Source organism: Globicephala melas, chromosome 3 (assembly GCF_963455315.2).
Source record: "Globicephala melas chromosome 3, mGloMel1.2, whole genome shotgun sequence".
NCBI lineage: Eukaryota > Metazoa > Chordata > Mammalia > Artiodactyla > Delphinidae > Globicephala > Globicephala melas.
The window spans coordinates 145,310,467-145,321,847 of record NC_083316.1 but is presented as its reverse complement, the minus strand read 5'-3'; positions in this window follow the sequence as shown (position 1 = coordinate 145,321,847).

The following is an 11,381-nucleotide window of genomic DNA, read 5'->3' as shown; positions in this document are numbered from 1 at the left end:
GATGGGTTGTCACGGTTAGCTTTATATTTTGAAAAAAATCATCTCTCTGGCCATAGTGATCATAGAATGATCATAGGGATCATAGAATGATGTGGAGAGGAAGGTAGTGTAGGGATCAGAGAGAAGCCTATTGCAATAGGCCAGATAAGAGATGACGGCCCTTGGGGGCCGCTCCTGGGGGGAGTGGAAATCTACATGGGGGCTTGCTGGTACCCTGGATAATGCGGCCGTACAGGAGAGGGTGTGTCAAGGGTGACTCCCGGTTCCCAGGCTCGCATAACTGGATGGGGGTGGTGCCATCTACTGAGACAGCAAAGACAAGGAAGAGTGCAGGGCTTCCCTGGTGGCGCAGTGGTTGGGAGTCCGCCTGCTGATGCAGGGGACGCAGGTTCGTGCCCCGATCCGCGAAGATCCCATGTGCCGCGGAGCGGCTGGGTCTGTGAGCCATGGCCGCTGAGCCTGAGCCTGCGCGTCCGGAGCCTGTGCTCCGCAATGGGAGAGGCCACAGCAGTGAGAGGCCCGCATACCGCAAAAAAAAAAAAAAAAAAAAAAAAAAAAAGAGTGCATTTGGTGGTGAGGTAGGACGTGCATGTTTTTTCAGGTTTGGGTTTGAGATACCTTTGAGCAGGGCCAACTTCATGTGTGCACGACTTGTATGGTCACTTAGGGACCCACACTTGCCTTAATGCTCTTCTGTCACCACCTTGAAATCCATAATAATTTTTTTGACAAGGGGACCCGCGTTTTCATTTTGCACTGGCCCAACAAATTATGTAGCCAGACTTGCCTTTGAGCCATCTAGGACCAGGTGTTGTTTAAGCTGTTGTCCAGATCTATAGAGAGCTTGGAGGAGGCTTCTGGGCTGGACATATAAATGTGTGGGTTGGGCTTCCCTGGTGGCACAGTGGTTGAGAATCTGCCTGCCAATGCAGGGGACATGGGTTCGAGCCCCGGTCTGGGAAGATCCCACATGCCGCGGAGCAACTGGGCCCGTGAGCCACAATTACTGAGCCTGCGCGTCTGGAGCCTGTGCTCCGCGACAACAGAGGCCGCGATAGTGAGAGGCCCAGCGCACCGTGATGAAGAGTGGCCCCTGCTTGCCACAACTAGAGAAAGCCCTCGCACAGAAATGAAGACCAAACACAGCCATAAATAAATAAATTAATTAATTTAAAAAAAGACCAAATATACAGTTCTTACTATTAAAAAAAAAAAAAAATGTGTGGGTTGTCTGCATATAGCAGGGAACGGAAGCCCTGGGCAGGGAGGCAGTCACTTAAGGAAAAGGTCTAGGATGACAAGAGGATATGGAAGGTCTGGGTTTTGACGTTCTTGTAGATGTAATGTCTAGGTAGGAGAGGATATAAGAATAGAAGGTGATGGAGCATCAAGAGAAGACGGGAGAAGATGGGAAGCCCAGGAAGGGAGAAGAAAGAGAGCAAAGCCTCAAAAGCCACAGATCAGGGCAAAGCGGAGCTGAGGCCCCTCTGGTGGATTTGGTAACACGGAAGACATCGGTGTCCCAGGTAAGTACCATTTTTGTGCAACGAAGGGGTTTGTGGAGTGAGCGGGAAGGGGAGTGGAGACAATGAGAGCACCAGCTCTGGAGAGAAATTTGGCCATGACCTGGAAGAGAGAGATAAAGCCATATCCCCATAAAGGGGTGAGGAGTGAAGGCAGCAATTTTTATCTTTGTTTTCATGAGAGACCCGAACACGTTTCTAAGGTATATCATCAAGCAAAAAGACAATATAGTATATTAGACAGAATAAACCACTTTGTGTAAAAACAGTGGTGGCGCGGGTGGGGGGTAGGAGGGAAGGAAGATTATATGCGTATGCAAAGAAAATTTCTGGGAGGATACACAAGAAACCAGTAAATATGGTTACCTGGGGGATGGGCCTAGGGACTTCACCTCTTCCCTTCTATATCAGTTGAATTTTTTTATCATAATCATTTTTCTAATAATAAAAAACTATTAATTTGATGTCCTCAAAGGAAGCTCTTGGGCGCTGAACATACTACTCAAAGGTTTCGTTGGTTGTCAAAATTAATATTCAATTTATTAAAGTTACAAATTCATACAGATCCAGGTTCTTCCATAAGCTTTAAAGTTCAGTTTACCGATTTTATTATTTATTTATAAGTTTAGCAAATTTTAACAATCACTTTTTTTTAACTTTTTTTTTTTTTTGGCTGCGTTGGGTCTTTGCTGCTGCGCTCGGGCAATGTCATCCTCTGTCATCCTCTGTCCTCCTCCCAAGCATCTGTAGCACGTTGGCTCAGCCAGTTCTGGGTGGCTGCTTCTCTCTCTAATGCCAGCAGACCCCAATACTCATGCATCACAGAGGTCCCTCCCGAGGCTTAGCAGTTAGACGACTGCATGAGAATCACCGGGGGTGGGGGGGGAGCATATGTACGGAGCACTCACGGGCACACAGGTGATGCAAAGGTGGGAGCCCTGGGGCTTGCCTCCTGACCACCTGGGCCACAGGGACAGAGACAAGAAAGGAGACTATCTATTGGGTGACACCTCAGGAATGGGGACAAGGATGACAAATAATTTCAGGTGACTGAATGAGGTTCCTGCAGAGGGGCAGGGCTGAGGTGGAGGTCATTCCACAGCCCCTTTAGGGGTTAGGAATCCATGACTCTCAAGCCTTGCATGCTGTCTGTCTGCAGGTCCTATGTTAGAGAAACTTAGGAGTGGAGTGGATGGTGGCTAAGGGCATGATAGGGCTTTGTACATAGGGCAGACACGAGTGTGTACTTGCATTGGTGGCTTCCCAGCTCTCGGACCTCGGATAACTCCCCCAAACTTCTTTGAACCTGGGCCCTGCACCTGATACAACAAGACAGCGATTGGACCTGACTGCATCATTGTGAGGTTTTGAGGCGATAAATACACCATGCTCGGCTCAATGTCTGTCACGTTAATGGAAGTTGTGTCTTGCTGAAGATCAGGCTGCCCATGCCCTGCATATCACGCCATCCTCGTCAAGTTGACTGTCTGCCTTGAAGGTGTGCAGGGCTGTTTTCTGCACCTTCTTTTCTGTTCCTTCTTTCAGGCTGACCTCCATGTTATTCTCTCCCCTCTTCTGACTCTGAACACTTGCAAACTAAAGCTGACAGCTGCCTCACAAATTCATATCCTATATTAGGAGAGTATAGATTTTGGAGCCAGACAGACCTAGTAGTAAATTCTGTACCTTCCACTGCCTAGCTCAGAGACCCTGGACAAGTGACTTAACTTTCTAAGCCTCCATTTCCTCATCTGTACAATGGGTATAAGAATACATGTTGGAGAAGGGAATTCTAGGCAGAGGGAGTGGCATGGGTTGAGACACAGAGGTGGGAATGCAGGAACTAGTAGGAAATCTGTTTTCTGAGGAGAATGAGTGACCAAGTGGGGGTAGCTGGGGTCAGGTAAGCCCAGCGGGTCATGCAGAAGCATATCAAGCTGGGCTTTATCTCTCGAGCTCAAGGAGCAGTAAGGGAGTGATGTGGTCTGATCTAGTCCAAACATGCAAAAGATGTTTATTGAGTGCCTACTATGTGCCAGCTATCTGGGATAAATCAGTGAACAAAATAGATTTAAAAATTCCTTTTCCTGTGGAGATTATATTCTAATAGAAGGGCATAGACCCAATAAATAAGTTGATTAAATGGACTATTGAAAGAGATAAGTGCGATGGAAAAAGTATGAATAGAATAAGGAAAGGGAAATTGAGAGGTCCTGGGGTGGGGTGGGGGAGATGAGTACGAGTTATATTTAAAATAGTGTCTTCAGGGTGAGTCCTTGTTGAGAAGTTGACTTCTGAGGAAAAACTTGAAAGAGTAAGGGAGTGAGGCACATAGTTATTTGAGGAAGGGGCGGTCCAGGCCAAGGGAAGAGTTAAGGCAGCTGTACTGAGGCAGGAACATGCCTGGCATTTGGAGGAAGAGCAAGGAGCCCAGTGTGGCTGCAGTGAAGCAAGCAAAAAGGAGTGGGGAGAGAGATGAGGTTAGAGGTAACACGGCCAGATCATGCTTCGCCATTGTAATGACATTGACTTTGGATGAAGTAGAGAAGGATTGGAGGCTTTTGAGCAGAGGAGGGGCACGATCTGCTTTATTTATTTATTCATTCACCAATGTTTTAATTATTCTGGTGTGTCCAGGAAGGAGATTGAGGGTGGGCAGCTGGAGGCAGAGTGATCAGCCGGGATCCTAGGCATAGCTCTAATATATGTTTTTAATGTAACAGATTTATTGAAACATAGTTCACATTCTGTACTGTTTACCCATTTAAAGCTACAATTCAATGCTTTTTAGTATAATCACAGAGTTCTGCAATCATTAACACAATCACTTTTTTTTTCTAACATCTTTATTGGAGTATAATTGCTTTACAATGGTGCGTTAGTTTCTGCTTTATAACAAAGTGAATCAGCTATACATATACATATATCCCCATATCCCCTCCCTCCCACCCTCCCTATCTCACCCCTCCAGGCCGTCACAAAGCACCGAGCTGATCTCCCTGTGCTATGCGGCTGCTTCCCACTAGCCATCTGTTTTACATTTGGTAGTGTATATATGTCAATGCTACTCTCTCACTTCGTCCCAGCTTACCCTCCCCCCTCCCCGTGTCCTCAAGTCCGTTCTCTACGTCCTGTGTCTTTATTCCTGTCCTGCCCTTAAGTTCATCAGAACCATTATTTTTAATTTTTTTTTAGATTCCGTATATATGTGTTAGCATACGGTATTTGTTTTTCTCTTTCTGGCTTTCTCTTTCAGGAAAGGCTTGGCTAGATGCTGGTTCAGTGTCTCATACAACTGCAGCCAGATGGCTGGAGCTGGGGCTAGTTGAGCATCCTTCTCTCGTCAGGTAGCATCAGGGACTCTCATGTGGTCCCTGTTCATGGACAGGTTTTGGCCTCCTCAGAGCCTGGTGTCCGCTGGGCAGGCCGACTGCTTATAAGTCAGTTGAAGGCTTCAAGACGAAGCATTCCAGGGAGCAAGGTGGAAGCTGAGTCACCTTTGATGATGTAGCCTTGGGGATCACATGGTGTCATTTCTACTGAACTCTATTGGTCAAACAGTCAAGTACCACCCAGGTTTCAAGAGAGAATACACAAACCCCAGTCTCAGTAGGAGGACTGTCCAAATAGCATTGTAGGTGGAGCACATGGGATGAATGCAGTCATGCTGGGAGATACAGTCTGCCACACCCACTTTGGAGGAGGAGGGCCCCAGGCCCAGCCTGACACGGGTGCGTGCATGGTGCCCCGCACACTGGGACTTCCTCTGCTTACTTCCTGCCTTCACCTTCCATACCACCCCCAGACTAGAGCCTGAGGCCTCTCCCTGAAGGCCAAGGGTGTAGGTGGCTGGGTTTTAGCCTAAGCTGCTTGGCATGGGGCTGGCATCTGGGCAGGGTTTTTAAGCTCCGCTCCACCCTGGGGACTAGAGACAGTAAGCTGAGCTGAAAATGATGCTCAGTAGAATTCTGTTGGCTAATGAGTATCAGGGGAGAAAATTCATAGATATTCTATCTGTTGGTGAAACAGACAGACCTTCTGTGTGATCCAGACAGGGCTAGATAGCGGTGGCAGAAAGGACGGTGGCAGAAAGAAACATTTATTGGACATCGTTTGTGCGCCAGGCACATCGTTGGTATATCGTAGGCATTCATCTCATGTCACCATCCTAGCAGCGCCATGGGGCAGGTACTGTGGACTTGTAGAAATGAAGACACAAAGTCTCAGAGAGGTGATATAATAGGCCCCAGGTCACACAGTTGACAGGAGGCTGAGCCAGGACTGCAAAGAAATTCTTCCAACTTCTGTTAGAGCACCCTTCAAGAGAAATGCCCCAAAGTTACTTTTAGAGCCTTTAAAAAGCAAACCGGAAGCAGGAATGTGGATCCCTTCCTATCTGGTGCCTGGGAGGGTAGCTGCTTTGTTGGTACCACAACAAATCTGTGGTATGGGAGCCGCGGACATTTGCAAACTGCCTTCCGCAACCCTTTCGCTCTGGTCTAGCATCTTGAAAGACACCACAAAGACCATTAGATTGAAATAGGGGCTGCTTCCTCTAATACAGTAACTTTCCTTAAATTGAGAAACGAAGTGACTGGATGATATCCTTTTAATGGCTGCTGAGTGTATATGCATTTTGAGAGCAAATGCTCCTTCAGAAAAGACCATTTCTAATGTTCTTTCAAATTGTCAGTTGGGAGGATGAAGGGGAATGTGATTAGGAGACCAAAATAACAAAGAATTTTGAGACCAGCAAAAATGTTGCCTGCACAAATGTATAATTTAAACCGCCAAAGTGCTCCCGCATTTTCGATGCCCAATATACTTAATCAGTAATCATCGTGTCCCTCAAGAAGGCTCCTAATTTGCTTTATTGCCTTTTTAGATTTGTCCCCTTTCATTTTCTAAAATATAATCATAGTTCAGTGACTCCATCTGGGAGCGATCCGGCGATAAATTCTGGGTGGTAATGATGTACAACCAGCGAATAACAATTCCTTCATCACGCTGTTTCCTCTATTGCCACCTCATTAGAATTCATGGTTTTCAGAAAATTCAATGAAATTTGAAATTTCCTCAGGAAGTTACTCCGATAAATAACTGACAGGGTAACAGTTCACTTATTTGTCAGGCACGAGGCAAAAGGGAGAGGGGGCAGAGAGAAGAAATGACAGAAGACAAATTGGATAAAAAGCATCATAAAGAAGTTTAGCTTTCCTGAGAGGCGAATGGGAAGTGCGGTGATGTTACAGCTGCAGACGTCAGCTTGGCCTGTGGATGGGATTTGACAGGAGCCCCTGCATGAAACCTCCTCATAGATCAAGCCCTGGCTTAACGTCCCTCTCTGGAGCCATCACTGGCTTTTGCCGACAGTTTTGATACCCTGGGCCTCATTCCAGGTAGAAATTTATGACGGGACATTTACATTTGTGACCTCATCGCCACCTGTGTCATCTGAGTTTCGTATTGGATTTCTGTTGTCACACACTCCAGCTGCTTTCTGGCTGCAGAGGAAAGGCCTTACCTTGACCTTAACCTTACACATCAAGATTCTCTGAGTTTCCAAGAAGAAAATTATCACCATCCACAAGGCAGACTAGCATCTGTTGGCCTTCTGCCTTTGTTGGAGGCACTCGGCCAGTCATCACACAGTATGTCTCTCATTTGCACTCAGAGCCCAACTCCGTCTTATTCTCAGTCCCAGGTGCTACCAACCAGGCATCCCTCTAGATGTTCCCATGGGAAGCAGACTAGGGGATGGAAATGGATCCACAGTGGTGTCCATTGTAGTGAGAGCACTAGGCTTTTTTTTTTTTTTTTTTGCGGTACGCAGGCCTCTCACTGCTGTGGCCTCTCCCATTGCAGAGGACAGGCTCTGGACGCGCAGGCTTAGTGGCCATGGGTCATGGGCCCAGCCACTCCGCGGCATGTGGGATCTTTCCGGACTAGGGCACGAACCCGTGTCCCCTGCATTGGCAGGCGGACTCTCAACCACTGCACCACCAGGGAAGCCCTAGGCATTTTTTTTAAATAATTTTTTTGTTGCTTTCTTTTTTTTTTTTGGCCTCACTGCATGACTTGTGGGATCTTAGCTCCTTGACCCGGGATTGAACCCACACTCTTGGCAGTGAAAGTGCAGAGTCCTAACCACTGAGCCGCCAGGGAATTCCCTCACTAGGCATTTTTGAGGCTGGCCTTGCAGACGGTTACCACTAACCTATGACAACTGCCACCAGCTTAGGCCCTGTGCAGGGCAGCTCCTGGGACAGACAATGCATGCTCTGTGCTCTCCTGGAAGCAGATGTAATCATACAAGGATAACCTTCTTTTGTTTTTCAGGGAATGTTAGCTGATGTTCTTCCAGAGGAGACATACCCAGTCACAGATGCCCAGGACAGCAAAGCTTCCTTCCTCCTCCTCTCCACTTACACAGTGGCGGGGAAGCTAAGGCGACCCTGTAGAAAACAACAGTATATTCAAGGTTCTCTACTCTGGCATGTGCCTCCTACCAGAAATATATTTATCACCATCAATTAGTTTGCAGATATTTTTCAATTAAGATGAGTTTTTAAAAGTAAACTTGGGGTGATGGGAACTAGATGACATCAATGCCCTTTAGCCAAAGATGTCCAGGGACACAGTATGGTTGAACAGAGTTGGGTTGGTTGGCTCATTGCAGTGAGGAGGAATGTCCACTAGGGGCAACAGTGAGGTACCTTGGCAAGAGGGTGCTAAGGAAAGACAGGAAAGGATTTGAGTCTTGGGCTAGGTGATTTTAGGGAGGGTTCAAGGAAGAGGGCATTTGCTCTGGATTGGATGCTCTCAGGTAGCAAGGGTGACTCCATCATTGGGGATCTGTATAAGTCTTATCTGTAAGGCAAAAGGAATGATAGCGTTATTGGTGAACAAGCAGCAAGCAATGACTCGGATTAGCCAGAAAAGGGAAGATATCGGTCATTTTTGTGGTTCGGACAATGTTCTTATTTTTGTCTGCGTTCATGTTATACGTTTATGTGACATGATTATGAAGTGGTCTTATTCGTATCAGGCTCCATCCTGGTCAGTGTAGCTTTGCCTGATGTCCATCTTCTGGGAAATCATTTACGTTCATAGAGGTAAACACCAGGACCCAGCTGTGAGTGTCAGGCCAACTCCTGCCTATGGGGGTGCTTATCTCGTTCTGAATGATAAACTTCTCCAGGGTCATGGACACTTTCTTCATACCAGTGTTCTCAGTCATTTCACACATTCTTCTAAATATTATCAAACACCTCCTCTATTGCAAGTGTCAGGTGCCAGGACCATAGAAACACACAAGTCAGCCACAGCTCAGCCCTCCCTGGTCCTGCAGAGACGACAATTACAAGGGAGTGGGGTGAGTGCCCTGCATGAGATTCACAAGGACGTTATCAGCTATAAAATGCGAGGCACACTGCATGGCCAGGAGATACTTCCTCTTCCTGAGCCTTAGAGGAAGCTTACAAACAAATAGGAGTTGGCCAGGGAAAGAGAAGGGGACAGCTGTCCCAGTGGGGGGGTGGGGTGGGGAACAGCTGTGCCAGAGCTGTTGAGTTTAGTGGGGCAGCAGTGAGGCTGGATGGTAGGCATGGGCTAGGCCAGGGGAGGCCTCCCAGGCCCTTCAGAGGAGTCTGGGTGGAAATTAGCCTTATGGGGAGTGATGGAGAGTTTTGGAAGACACTTGGTCTGACATGTTTTTCCTGAGAGGCTGAGAGTGCCTGGGAGAAAGGAAGACAGGCTTCAATGGCTGACCTGGGCATTTGTGAGAAGAGGCCCCAGGCTCCATACAACTGCTTCTAGTTATCAAAGCAGGAGAAGAAACCACACGAGGAGGTGAGCCTGAAGGTAGAGTTGAGAGAACTGACCCAAGACTGAGCACCTGCCCCTTGGCTACTTCTGATACTAGCTGATGCACGCTTGGCACTTAATAATCCCCCAGCACTGCTCCAAGCCCCTTACATGGATTATTTTATTTTACCCTCACAATGACCCAATGGAGATGTTACTTTTTTTTTTTTTTTTTTTGCCCTAAGTCATAGGTGAGGAAACTGAAGCATAGCGAGGTTAAGCAATTTGCTCGAGATCATCCAGTTACTAAGTGGCGGAGCAAAAATTCCACCCTGAGTAGCCTGTTTCAGGATGTGTGTTACTTTCCTGTGGGCTCCACCAAGCCCTCCAAGTGCTGGGCTCTGCTCTGGACTCTTCGCAAGCTGTGGCTCATCTGGACTTCACAAAACTGTGGACAAAGTGTGTGTGTAGCTCTGGGTGGCAAATCGGGACCCAGAGTGCAGTTTGGAAAAGGAAGGCTACTTTCAGGAGTGGAGGAAGGGACTGGAAGCTCAGTAGTTCTGGAGAAGCTTTTTTAACTTACAAGTGTGCTAGCTTTGGGTCCAGAATGCCCAGCACAGGGCGTGCTGGTTTGACACTAACAGTTGGAAATTCTTATGTACACATAAATGTATATATATTGATGAATGAATGAAGGAAACAACCGACTGCCTGTCTTTGAAATAGATGGCAATAAAACATGGTGGAGATAAGGCAGGAGAGGGCTGGATTCTCATTTCAGAGGAAGCTTTCTCATGGAGATACTGTGACAAAGTTAACGGCACAGGGAGAATGTGCTGCTTTGAATAAAGCATAAAATGCTGCCTCTGCCCTTCCCAGCTGTGCAACCCTCCATAGGTCTTAAACTCTATGAGCCTCAGTTGCCTCATCTGTAAGATGGGAATAATGACACTCACTTTGTGGGGTTGTTTCCAAGATTGGAGAACACATTTTATGTGTCTTGTAGGGTACGTGGCACATAATGGGTGCTGGGTAAATGACAGTAAGTATTAAAAACAGTAATTTTAAACAGTGCTATAGATCACTGAAAAGTACAGCTTTATTTCTCTGTGATGAGAGCGGAGGAGGAGTGAGGAACAGGCCTTGAATTGGGTCCAGACCAGCTCATGCGCTATTATTTGCTTGAAGTATCTTTTCACTTGTGGCTTTATATCTTGCCCATTCTTGAAAACTGTTAGATATAAATGGATACTTCATTGGTAATTGTTCCCTTTTGTGGTCATTGTTCCTCAAGCAACTCTCTCCATTAAGAAGTCACCATGGCAGCCTGCCCACTTACGAGGCTTGCAGCTGGCCCACGCTTCTCCCAGGGATCATGTGGTCACTCTTCCAAGTGCCTGGGGCTTCCATGACTGGGCAGAGGAGGAGGGAGAGCCACGCTGTTAGTGTTTCTACCTGCAGGATCTGAAATGTGGGCGGAAGAGGGCACAGGGCCTGGCACAGAGTAGATACACAAGAAATGCTGGTGGAAGGGGAATGAGGTAATATTATTTGTGGGAGGGGTTTCTGGAACAGGGCAATTGCCCTGAGTCCAGAAACTGAAGATGCCTCATGCTGCCAGAAAGTGATGGTGGGGTCTCCACTAAGAATTATTCTGGCCTGGGACAGTTCCATTCATTCATTCATTCGTTCATTCATTCATTCAAGAATATTAATAGACTAGGCACTTATATGATGAAATACAGTTTCTATCCTCATATAGTTCAGAGAGTAGTTAGGGACACAGAAACAGACAAACCCAGCCGAGCAAGTGCTACCAAGAGGAACGTGTGGGGATTGTGGGAGCCCAGACTTGGGGTGATCTGGGAGGGTTTCTCAGAGGAAGCGTTGTTACGTCTGGGCACTTGGATGGATGAGCACGAGTCATCCAGGAGGACAGGGCTGTGGATGCCTGCTCCCGGTGGAAGAAATGACATATGCAAAGGCCCCAGGGTGAGAGGGAATGTGATGACTCCAGTCAAACCCTCAAGGCCTTCTGAGTCAGTCAGGGTC